We start from the raw sequence: 12,659 nt of genomic DNA, 5'->3' as shown, positions 1-12,659 counted from the left end.
GGCAGATCAGCTGGAACCCATCCAGTGGTGGGCGCTCTGTGTTTCAGGAGGGCTAGGGCCTTGGCCAGGTGGCTCAGGGGACCCAGGTTCACCTGCAGCATGCAGGGACTCCCATCACTGTCAGAAAATGGAGACTCTCACAGCCCCACACCCAGTCCAGGGGGCGCTGTCCAGCACCTGAGACCCCAGAGCCCTGTGGACACAGGCAGGGGCAGCCTGCAGCCTGTGGCCAGCCCCATCACATCACCACAGCGAGCTTGCCACCCTAGATCAGTAGCAACATCCAGGGGCCACTGATCCAGCAGAAGCAGGTGCTGCAGGGACCACCACTGACCAGACCTCTGCTCCGTGGGGTCAGGGTCAGGGTTGGGGGAACTTCAGCATTCGGGAGGACATCCCTGCGCCCCACCAGCCCTTCCAGGACCATGGTGCCCGCTGGCCTCTCCAGCCTTCCTTTCACATCTCTGGGGAGTGCTGGGATGTGAGAGGATCCCAAGAAGTAGGAGGAGATCCTCTGGCCTCCCAGGAGCTGGCTGAGATGAGGAAGCAGTGCCTGGACCACCACTACAGAGAGATGGAGGCGCTGAAGGCGGCCTTTAAGGAGTATTTGATTGAACTGTTTTTTTTGCAGCACCTTCAAAGGAACATGATGGATTTCCTAGCTTTTAAGAAGAAACATTATGCCCTATCGCAAGCTCATCTCAGGCAGAGTGATTTGGACCTTGAGGAAGAGGAGGAGGAGGAGCAGTCTGAAGTTACTAATGATGGAGGTGAAAATTCTCATGTTTAATTACTTGTCATGGAAATGGATATCATGGCTTATATCATCACGAGTGAAATTCAGAGCTGCATCATCCTAAAGCACATGTTCTAGACATTTTACTCTCACACCAAGACACTGTTATAGTTACTTGATAGCTGTCTTAGAGATGTGCTGAGGCCCTCCCCGTTTATGGAGGATGGTTTGGGGACCCTGTGCATGGCTGAGTCCGCTAGCACCTGCATGCCAGCCGCTCGCCCCTCCGTCTAACTGTCCCTCCACTTCTCCCCATCACTGTTCCAGGCTGTGCTGCTCGGAGTGGCAGCACCCGCAGCCCTCTCTGCGGTGCCTTGCCGGGGGGGCTGGACACTATCCGAAGCTGAGAATCCTGACCATGCCCCTCTCCGTGTTAGAGTCTCTGTGGGTGTTATAGGTCTAACTTAGACTCGAAATATGTAAGGCACAACTGACAGAATTTCAAGGGGGACATTCTGAAATCCGCCATTATATGAGCGGATTCTAACATTTCTCTCAGAAAATAATAAATCAAGGAAATAAAATAATTATAAGGATGTAGAACATGTGAACAACATGAATTAACAACATAAATTATCCTGTTTGACTATACATATGTGTACATATTTAAATCTATGTACATATGTATATGTGTGTGTGTAAAAACTTTCATTCAACAAAGTGAAATAATTCTTTTCAAGGATACATGGAAATTTTTTGTAAATCGACTCCAAAGGAAACTTCAATATGATTTTAAACATCAACTCCATATGGACCATTCTGTGCATACAGTGAAGAAAATTAGAAATCAATTATTTAAAAAAATTATGTTTGGAAACTAAGAGACTTACTTCTAAGGAATTCATGGGTGGAAGAGAATATCCTCATGGAGTATTTTGAACTAAATGACAGCAGGAGTGCTGTGTCCTTCAGGCCTTGTGGGAGAAGCTGAAGGTCTACTTATAAAGTTAATTATGTGAGGGTCCGGCCCGGTGGCACAAGCGGTGGGGTGCGCACGCTCCACTGCGGCAGCCCGGGGTTCGCCAGTTCGGATCCCGGGCGCACGCTGACGCACCACTTGTCAGGCCATGCTGTGGCGGCGTCCCATATAGAGCAGAGGAAGATGGGCATGGATGTTAGCCCAGGGCCAGTCTTCCTCAACAACAACAAAAAAAGAGGAGGATTGGCAGATGTTAGCTCAGGGCTGATCTTCCTCACAAAAAAAAAAAAAAAAAGTTAATTATGTGAGAAACAAGAAAAATTGAAGACCAACATTCTGAAAGCTTTGATAGTAGACTAATAGTAAGTTAATTCTTTTATTAGTGTTTACTTGTGAATAATAGAAACAAGTTCTTAATAGAATCTGACTAGCATCTCAGGAGTTCATGTTTGACCATCATTTCACAAGAGAATGTTGGATTCTACTGACATTTACTAACATTCAGACTTTTAAGTGAATATTTTCCTCTATGTCATATAGTTCTCATTCCAAGTGCTTTTGTGTATTTTAAGTCTACCCTACTAATATCAGCTTGATTATCAAACTTTATTAGAGCCCTAAAATATTTGGGGACTAAGTATTGATTTCAACCAAATTACTTAAGTGAAATTAAGTAAATTTGCCTGTAGGTCATTTACTTGGAGAGTTGGTACAAGTGAAAACACACTTTTTTAAACCTTTGAGCAAATTATGTTTATATATTTTTTAAAACTTAAAAAAATCATTAAATCAAGTTGTCAGGAGATTTTCAGAGGTACTCTAGAAGTCAGTATATAATCCTATATTGAATTGTTAATGCCGTATTCTTATATCTTCAGTATGTTTTTCTAATTTTGCTTCTCAGTATAGTAGGATTTCCCCTTGACACCGTTGAGTGATATATGTGTAGTCAATGTATCAAAAACTGTAAGTATCAAGAGAGTGTTCCATCTCTATCCCTTTTAACCTTTTCAATAAAGGGGTCAACTACTCCATAACATTCAATTTCAGTGTTTAAAACTTGTATGAGAAGACTTGTTTTTGAAAGGCTTCTTACCTTCCAAGAAGGAGCGAACTTTACTAACAGTTTATCTCCTTCAACTTTTTTTCCTTCATTTTTAAAAAATTTTTTATTGTGAAATTTTTATTGTACATTACTGTTTATCAGTCACGATATAAGTGCATCCCTCCACCCCTTGTGCCCACCCCCCGACCCCCTAGCCCCTGGTAACCACCAAACAGTTTTCTCTGTCCATGTGTTGGTTTATCTTCCACATACGAGTGAAATCATGCACTGTTTGTTTTTCTCTTTCTGGCTTATTTCACTTAACATAATACCCTCCAGGTCCGTCCATGTTGTTGCAAATGGGACGATTTTGTCTTTTTTTATGGCTGAGTAGTATTCCATTGTATATATATACCACATCTTCTTTATCCAATCATCAGTCAAGGGTTACTTCCATGTCTTGGCTATAGTGAATAATGCTGCGATGAACGTAGGGGTGCATAAGCCTCTTTGGATTGTTGATTTCAGGTTCGTTGGGTAGATACCCAGTAGTGGGATAGCTGGATCATAATGTATTTCTATTTTTAATTTTTTGAGGAATCTCCATAGTGTTTTCCACAAGGCTGCACAAGTTTGCATTCCCACCGGCAGTGCATTAGGGTTCCCATTTCTCCACAGCCTCTCCAGCATTTGTTGCTTTTTGTCTTGGTGATTATAACCATTCTAACAGGTGTAAGGTGATATGTTAATGTGGTTTTGATTTGCATTTCCCTGATGATTAGTGATGTTGAGCATCTTTTCATGTGCCTATTGGCCATCTGTATATCTTCTTTGGAGAAGTGTCTGTTCATTTCCTCTGCCCATTTTTTGATTGGGTTGTTTTTTTTTTTGTTATTGAGTTGCGTGAGTTCTTTATATATTATGGAGATTAATCCCTTGTCAGATATATGGTTTGCAAATATTTTTTCCAAGCTGGTGGGTTCCCTATTCATTTTGATCCTGGTTTCATTTGCCTTGTAGAAGCTCTTTAATCTGATGAAGTCCCACTTGTTTATTTTTTGGTTTGTTTCCTTTGAGTAGACATGGAATTCAAAAAGATCCCTTTATGGCTGATGGCAAGTAGTGTACTACCTATATTTTCCTCCAAGAGTTTTCTAGTTTCAGGTCTCACCTTCAGATCTTTGATCCATTTTGAGTTAATTTTTGCATATGGCGAAAGAAGATGGTCTACTTTCATTCTTTTGCAAGTGGCTGTCCAGTTTTCCCAGCACCATTTCTTGAAGAGACTTTCCTTTCTCCACTGTATGTCCTTAGCTCCTTTGTCAAAGATTAGCTGCTCATAGATATGAGGTTTTATTTCTGGACTTTCAATTCTGTTCCATTGATCTGTGTATCTGTTTTTGTACCAGTACCATGCTGTTTTAATTACTATTGCTTTGTAGTATGTTTTGAAGTCAGGGATTGTGATGCCTCCAGCCTCGTTCTTCTGTTTCAGGATTGCTTTAGCTATACGGGGTCTTTTGTTGCCCCATATGAATGTTAGTATTCTTTGTTCTATTTCTGTGAAGAATGTCCTTGGGATTCTGATTGGGATTGCATTGAATCTGTAGATTGCTTTAGGTAGTATGGATATTTTAACTATGTTTATTCTTCCAATCCAAGTGCATAGAATATTTTTCCATTTCTTTATATCATCATTGATTTCACTCAATAATGTCTTATAGTTTTCACTGTATAGGTCTTTCACCTCCTTGGTTAAATTTACTCCTAGATTAAAATTTTATTCTTTTTTGTTGCAATTGTAAACAGGATTGTCTTCTTGACTTCTCTTTCTGTTAGTTCGTTGTTGGTATATAGAAATGCAGCTGATTTCTGTAAGATGATTTTGTACCCTGCCACTTGGCTGTGGCTCTTTTTCCAAGTGGTGAGAGTGGGCACCCTTGTCTTGTCCCTGTTTTCAGAGGGATGGCTTTCAGTTTTTCCCCATTGAGTATGATGTTGGCTGTGGGTTTGTCATATATAGCCTTTATTATGATAAGGTACTTTCCTTCTATACTCATTTTGTTGAGAGTTATGATAAAAACTCTCAACAAAATGGATCTCGTCCATCTTTGTTGGATCTTGTCAAAAGCCTTCTCTGCATCTATTGAGATGATCATATGGTTTTTATTCCTCATTTTGTTAATGTGGTGTATCACATTGATTGATTTGCGGATGTTGAACCATCCCTGTGTCCCTGGTATAAATCTCACTTAATCGTGGTGTATGATCTTTCTCATGTATTGCTGTATTTGGTCTGCCAATATTTTGTTGAGGATTTTTGCATCTATGTTCATCAAGGATGCTGGTCTTTAGTTTTCCGTCTTAGTATTGTCTTTGCCTGGCTTTGGTATCAGGGTGATGTTGGCCTTGTAGAATGTGTTGGGAAGTGTTGCATCTTCCTCTATTTTTTGGAATAGTTTGAGAAGGATGGGTATTAAGTCTTCTTTGAATGTTTGGTAAAATTCTCCAGAGAAGCCATCTGGTCCTGGACTTTTATTTTTTGGGAGGTTTTTTTTTTTTTTTTTTTTTTTTTTTACATTTTTATTGATGTTTTAATGGTTTCTAACATTGTGAGATTTTGGGTTGTACATTTTTGTTTGTCCTTCACCCCATATATGACTCCCTTCACCCCTTGTGCCCACCCCCCACCCCCCACCCCCACTTCCCGGGTAACCACAGTCCAGTTTTCTCTGTCCATGTGTTTGTTTATATTCCACATATGAGTGAGATCATACAGTGTTTGTCTTTCTCTTTCTGGCTTATTTCACTTAACATAATACGCTCCAGGCCCATCCATGTTGTTGCAAATGGGACGATTTTGTCTTTTTTTATGGCTGAGTAGTATTCCATTGTATATATATACCACATTTTCTTAATCCAATCGTCAGTCGAGGGACACTTAGGTTGCTTCCACTTCTTGGCTATGGTGAATAATGCTGCAATGAACATAGGGGTGCATAAGCCTCTTTGGATTGTTGATTTCAGGTGCGTTGGATAGATTCCCAGTAGTGGGATGGCTGGATCATAGGGCATCTCTATTTTTAATTCTTTGAGGAATCTCCATACCGTTTTCCATAGAGGCTGCACCAATTTGCATTCCCACCAGCTGTGTATGAGGGTTCCTGTTTCTCCACATCCTCTCCAACATTTGTTGTTTTTTGTCTTGGTGATTATAGCCATTCTAACGGGCGTGAGGTGGTATCTTAGTGTTGTTTTGATTTGCATTTCCCTGATGATTAGTGATGTTGAGCATCTTTTCATGTGCCTATTGGCCATCTGTATATCTTCCTTGGAGAAGTGTCTGTTCATTTCCTCTGCCCATTTTTTGATCGGGTTGTTTGTTTTTTTGTTGTTCAATTGTGTGAGTTCTTTATATATTATGGAGATCAACCCCTTGTCAGATGTATGTTTTGCAAATATTCTCTCCCAGCTGGTTGGTTGTTTGTTCATCTTGATTCTGATTTCATTTGTCTTATAAAAGCTCTTTAGTCTGATAAAGTCCCACTTGTTTATTTTTTCTTTAGTTTCCCTAGTCTGGGTAGGCATGTCATCCGAAAAGATTCCTTTAAACCCAATGTCAAATAGTGTGTTGCCTATATTATCTTCTATGAGTTTTATAGTTTCAGGTCTCACCTTCAGGTCTTTGATCCATTTTGAGTTAATTTTTGTGTATGGCGATAGCACATGGTCCACTTTCATTCTTTTGCATGTGGATGTCCAGTTTTCCCAACACCATTTATTGAAGAGACTTTCCTTTCTCCATTGCATGTCCTTAGCACCTTTGTCGAAAATTAGCTGTCCGTATATGTGTGGTTTTATTTCTGGGCTTTCAATTCTGTTCCATTGATCTGTGTGTCTGTTTTTGTACCAGTACCATGCTGTTTTGATTACTATTGCTTTGTAGTATGTTTTGAAGTCAGGAATTGTGATGCCTCCTGCTTTGTTCTTTTTCTTTAGGATTTCTTTAGCTATTCGGGGTCTTTTGTTGCCCCATATAAATTTTAGTATTCTTTTTTCTATTTCTGTGAAGAATGTCATTGGGATTCTGATTGGGATTGCATTGAATCTGTAGATTGCTTTAGGTAATATAGACATTTTAACTATGTTTATTCTTCCAATCCACGTGCATGGGATATCTTTCCATTTCTTTATGTCATCGTTGATTTCCCTCAATAATGTCTTGTAGTTCTCATTGTATAGGTCCTTCACCTCCTTGGTAAGATTTATTCCTAGGTATTTTATTCTTTTTGATGCAATTGTAAATGGTATTATCTTTTTGAGCTCTCTTTCTGTTAGTTCATTATTAGCATATAGAAATGCAACTGATTTTTGTAGATTGATTTTGTACCCTGCAACTTTGCTGTAGTTGTTGATTGTTTCTAACAGTTTTCCAACAGATTCTTTAGGGTTTTCTATATATACAATCATGTCATCTGCAAATAGTGAGAGTTTCACTTCTTCGTTACCTATTTGGATTCCTTTTATTCCTTTTTCTTGCCTAATTGCTCTGGCCAAAACCTCCAGTACTATGTTGAACAGGAGTGGTGAGAGTGGGCAGCCCTGCCTCGTTCCTGTTCTCAGAGGAATGGCTTTCAGTCTTTCCCCGTTGAGTATGATGTTAGCTGTGGGTTTGTCATATATGGCCTTTATTATGTTGAGGTACTTTCCTTCTATTCCCAATTTATTGAGAGTTTTTATCATAAATGGATGTTGTATCTTGTCAAATGCCTTCTCTGCGTCTATTGAGATGATCATGTGGTTTTTATTCTTTGTTTTGTTGATGTGATGTATCACGTTGATTGATTTGCGGATGTTGAACCATCCCTGCGTCTCTGGTATAAATCCCACTTGATCATGGTGTATGATCTTTTTAATATATTGTTGTATTCGGTTTGCCAATATTTTGTTGAGGATTTTTGCATCAATGTTCATCAGCGATATTGGCCTGTAATTTTCTTTCTTTGTATTGTCTTTGTCTGGTTTCGGTATCAGGGTGATGTTGGCCTCGTAGAATGATTCAGGAAGTGTTCCATCTTCCTCTATTTTTTGGAATAGTTTGAGGAGGATGGGTATTAAATCTTCTTTGAATGTTTGGTAAAATTCACTGGAGAAGCCATCTGGTCCTGGACTTTTATTTTTTGGGAGGTTTTTGATTACTATTTCAATCTCTTTACTTGTGATTGGTCTATTCAGATTCTCCATTTCTTCTTGGTTCAATTTTGGGAGGTTGTATAAGTCCAAGAATTTATCCATTTCTTCTAGATTGTCCGATTTGTTGGCATATAATTTCTCATAGTATTCTCTTATAATCCTCTGTATTTCCATGGTATCCGTTGTAATTTCTCCTCTTTCATTTCTAATTTTATTTACTTGAGCCTTTTCTCTTTTTTTCTTAGTTAGCCTGGCTAAGGGTTTGTCTATTTTGTTTATCTTCTCGAAGAACCAACTCTTTGTTTCATTAATCCTTTCTACTGTTTTTTTGGTCTCAATATCATTTATTTCTGCTCTGATTTTTATTATTTCTCTCCTTCTGCTGGCTTTGGGCTTTGTTTGTTCTTCTTTTTCTAGTTCTGTTAGGTGTAATTTAAGGTTGCCTATTAGGGCTTTTTCTTGTTTGTTAAGGTGGGCTTGTATCGCTATGAGTTTCCCTCTCAGGACCGCTTTTGCTGCATCCCATATGGTTTGATATGGCATGTTATCATTTTCGTTTGTTTCCAGATAGTTTTTGATTTCTCCTTTAATTTCATCAATGATCCATTGGTTGTTCAGTAGCATGTTGTTTAATCTCCACATTTTTGTCACTTTCCCAGCTTTTTTTTCCTGGTTCATTTCCAGTTTCATAGCCTTATGGTCTGAAAAGATGCTTGTTATGATTTCAATCCTCTTAAATTTATTGAGGCTTGCTTTGTTTCCCAACATATGGTCTATCCTAGAGAATGTTCCATGCGCGCTTGAGAAGAATGTGTAGTCAGCTGTTTTTGGGTGGAGTGCTCTGTATATGTCTACTAGGTCCATCTCGTCCAGTTTTTCATTTAAGTCTAATATTTCTTTATTAACTTTTTGTCTGGATGATCTATCCATTGCTGTAAGTGGGGTGTTAAGATCCCCTACTATTATTGTGTTGTTGTTGATTTCTCCTTTTAGGTTTGTTAATAGTTGTTTTATGTACATTGGTGCTCCTATGTTGGGTGCATATATATTTATAAGTGATATGTCTTCTTGATGGAGTGTCCCTTTTATCATTATATATTTCCCTTCTTTGTCTTTCTTAACCTGTTTTATCTTGAAGTCTACTTTGTCTGATATGAGTATGGCAACACCTGCTTTCTTTTGTTTGCCATTAGCTTGGAGTATTGTCTTCCATCCTTTCACTCTGAGCCTGTGCTTGTCTTTAGTGCTAAGATGTGTTTCCTGAAGGCAGCATATTGTTGGGTCTTGCTTTTTAATCCATCCTGCCACTCTGTATCTTTTGATTGGAGAGTTCAATCCATTTACATTTAGGGTAATTATTGAAATATGAGGGTTGAATGTTGCTGTTTTGTCACTTATTTTCTGGTTCTTTTGCATTTCCTTTGTTTCTTGTCCCATTTGTTTTGGACTGCCAATTCAGTTTGGTTGTTCTGTCTTATGATTCTTCTAGTTTTCTCTTTGTTTATCATATGTGGTTTTAATTTGATTATTTGTTTAGTGGTTACCTTGAGGTTTGGGCAAAAAATCTTCTGTATGAGATAGTCCATTATCTGATAGCCTCCTATTTCCTTATACTAAGTCAATTCAGTCACTTTCCTCTTCCCCTTCTAAGTTGCTCTTGTTATACCTTATTCTATCTTGTGTTGTGGCTGTGTGTTTACAGTGATGAGGTTAAATTTATTTTTGGTGAATTTCTTCCTTTGATCTTTGAGTTTAGTATTTAAGTGGTTGCTAACCTATTCCGGTAAAGATCTACTATTTCTCTGATTTTGTCTGCCTACTTTTCTCCTTACTCCAAGCTTTGTGTTCCCTTTCTCTTCTTGTTTTCGGGCCTGAGGGCCTTCTTGAGTATTTCTTGTAGTGGCGGTCTCGTGGCCATGAACTCCCTTAGCTTTTGTTTATCTGGGAGAGTTACTATTTCTCCATCATATTTGAAGGATATTTTTGCTGGATAGAGTATTCTTGGCTGAAAGTTTTTGTCTTTTAGTATTTTGAATATATCATTCCAGTCTCTTCTAGCCTGAAAAGTTTCTGTTGAGAAATCCGCTGAGAGCCTGATGGGAGTTCCTTTGTATGTTATTTTTTGTTTTTGTCTAGCTGCCCTTAATATTGTTTCTTTGTCGTTGACCCTGGCTAGCCTTACCACTAGGTGTCGTGGTGAAGGCCTTTGTCTGTTAATATATATAGGAGTCCTGTTGGCTTCGCTTACTGGTATTTCCTGCTCCTTCCCCAGATTTGGGAAATTTTCAGCTATTATTTCCTTGAATAGGCTCTCTGTTCCTCTTTCCCTCTCCTCTCCCTCAGGAATACCTATAATTCTTATGTTACATTTTCTAATAGAGTCCGATATTTCTCGGAGTCTTTCTTCATTTCTTTTTAGTCTTAGTTCTCTCTCTTCTTCCATCTGGAGTATATCTGTATTCCTATCCTCTAAGGTACTAATTCTTTCCTCCATATTGTCAGCTCTGTTCTTTAAAGATTCCAGATTCTCCTTTATCTCCTCCATTGTGTTCTTCATCTCCATCAGCCCTGATAGGTTTTTCTTTATGATTTCAATCTCTTTTGTGAAGAAACTCCTAATCTCATTGAATTGTTTGTCTGTGTTGTCTCGTATTTCGTTGAGTGTTTTTATGATAGCTATTTTGAAATCTCTGTCATTTAGTTTATGGATTTCTGTGTCTTCGGGGTTGATTTCTGGTTGCTTGTCATTTTGTTTCTGGTCTGGTGATTTCATATATTTTTGCATTGTGGTTCCTGTGTTGGTTTTGGTTTTCCTCATCCTGGAAGTCTCTGGTTGCACTTTCCACCTGCCGCCACTGTGTGGTGGTGAAGGGCTGTGTAGTCTAAGCCCCCTGCGCTCTGCCCCAGTTTTTCTGCTGCGATCCGCAGTTTTGTTTTGTTTTGTTTTGTTTCTTTTCCCCACTGCGATCCACGGGTCCAGTCCAATTTATTCAGGTCTGCCTCGGACCGCTAGATCTGGTCGAGCTGCAGACTCCGGGTTGTGGGGAGGGGGGAGCTCTCTCTTTTGCCCTCTGGGTCCCTGACGTGGGAGGCTTCTCGTTTGCCCCTCTTTATCCGCTCTCTGGGTTGCTCAGATGTTGATGGTAGCCCTGTGGCTCCTCTGAGCCCTCTGTGCGGGAGTTTCCCACTGGTTGAGAGCGCCCGAAGAGCTGCAGTTTCCCGCCGAGGGCCGCCCCTCCCCCCTCTCTGGGAGCCGCGCGGACCGGATCGCTGATCTGATGGGGAGGGAGCGGAGTTCTCCTTACCTCTCCCCACTTCCTCCGGGGGCCCAGCACGTTCCGCTCTCAGATGTGCGGCAGTGTGGATCCCTCCGCTCCAGCTTTTGACTGTCTGGGATTCCGTTGTTTGTCTGTGGCTGTTACTTTTGTTGTATTTTGTGGGGGAAGAATTCACGGGAAAGCTCACTCCGCCATGATGCTGACGTCACTCTTTTTGGGAGGTTTTTGATTATTGTTTCAATCTCTTTACTTGTGATTGGTCTATTCAGGTTCTCTATTTCTTCTTGATTCAGTTTTGGGAGGTTGTATGAGTCCAGGAATTTATCCATTTCTTCTAGATTGTCCAATTTGTTGGCATATAGTTTTTCATAGTATTCTCTTATAATCTTTTGTATTTCTGTGGTATCTGTTGTAATTTTTCCTTTTTCATTTCTAATTTTATTTATTTGAGCCTTCTCTCTTTTTTCTTGGTGAGTCTGGCTAAGGGTTTGTCAATTTTGTTTATCTTCTCAAAGAACCAGCTCTTTGTTTCATTGATCCTTTCTACTGTTTTTTTAATTTCAATTTCATTTATTTCTGCTCTGATTTTTATTATTTCCCTCCTTCCTCTGACTTTAGGCTTAGTTTGTTCTTCTTTTTCTAATTCTGTTAGGCATACTTTGAGGTTGCTTATTTGGACTTTTTCTTGTTTGTTAAGGTGGGCCTGTATTGCTATGAGTTTCCCTCTCAGGACCGCTTTTGCTGCATCCCATATGAGTTGGTACAGTGTATTTTCATTTTCATTAGTCTGCAGATATGCTTTGACTTCTCCTTTAATTTCATTAATGATCCATTGGTTGTTTAGTAGCATGTTGTTGAGTCTCCACAGCTTTGTCACTTTCCCGGTTTTCTCCTTGTAGTTGATTTTTAACTTCATGGCATTATGGTCTGAAAAAATGCTTGTTATGATTTCAATCTTCTTAAATTTATATCAGCATGCCTTGTTTCCCAACATATGATGTATTCTTGAGAATGTTCCATGTGCACTTGAGAAGAATGTGTAATATTCTGTGTTTGGATGGAGTGCTCTGTATATGTCTATTAAGTCCATCTCATCTAGTTTTTCATTTAGGTCCATTATTTCCTTATTTATTTTCTGTCTGGATGATCTGTCCATTGATGAGAGTGGGGTGGTAAGATCCCCCACTATTATTGTATTGTTGTTAATATCTCCTTTTAGGTTTGTTAATAGTTGCTTTATGTACCTTGGTGCTCCTGTATTGGGTGCATATATATTTAAAAGTGATAAGTCTTTTTGGTGGAGTGTCCCTTTTATCATTATACATTGCCCCTCTTTGTCTCTCATTACCTGTTTTATCTTGAAGTCAGCTTTGTCTGATATAAGTATGGCAACACCTGCTTTCTTTTGTTTGCCATTAGCTTGGAGTA

The sequence above is a fragment of the Diceros bicornis genome, chromosome 13 (genome assembly GCF_020826845.1).
Source record: "Diceros bicornis minor isolate mBicDic1 chromosome 13, mDicBic1.mat.cur, whole genome shotgun sequence".
Lineage (NCBI taxonomy): Eukaryota > Metazoa > Chordata > Mammalia > Perissodactyla > Rhinocerotidae > Diceros > Diceros bicornis.
The sequence above is the reverse complement of the archived record's forward strand: the minus strand, read 5'-3'. Positions refer to the sequence as shown.